We start from the raw sequence: 292 nt of genomic DNA on the forward strand, positions 1-292 counted from the left end.
GGGACCCGGGACAGGATCCCCGGGGGTGACACTGGACGAGACTCCCGGGGGTGACAGGCAGTGACGTGAGGCAGGACCCCCGGGGTGACACGCGGTGACGCGGGGCGGGTCCCCGGGGTTGACAGGGGGCGGGGCCCGGGGTGACGCGCAGACCCCCGGGGCGGGGCCGGGGGTGACGGGGGCGCTCGGGGCCCCGCCCCGCCCCGCGGGCGCCCCCGTGACGCGCGCACCGCAACATGACCATATAAGGGCAAGGAGGCGCGCGGGCCCCGCCCAGCGCCGACCCGCCACC

This window comes from Apteryx rowi, unplaced genomic scaffold, assembly GCF_003343035.1.
Source record: "Apteryx rowi isolate R43461 unplaced genomic scaffold, aptRow1 scaffold_492, whole genome shotgun sequence".
NCBI classification, from domain to species: domain Eukaryota; kingdom Metazoa; phylum Chordata; class Aves; order Apterygiformes; family Apterygidae; genus Apteryx; species Apteryx rowi.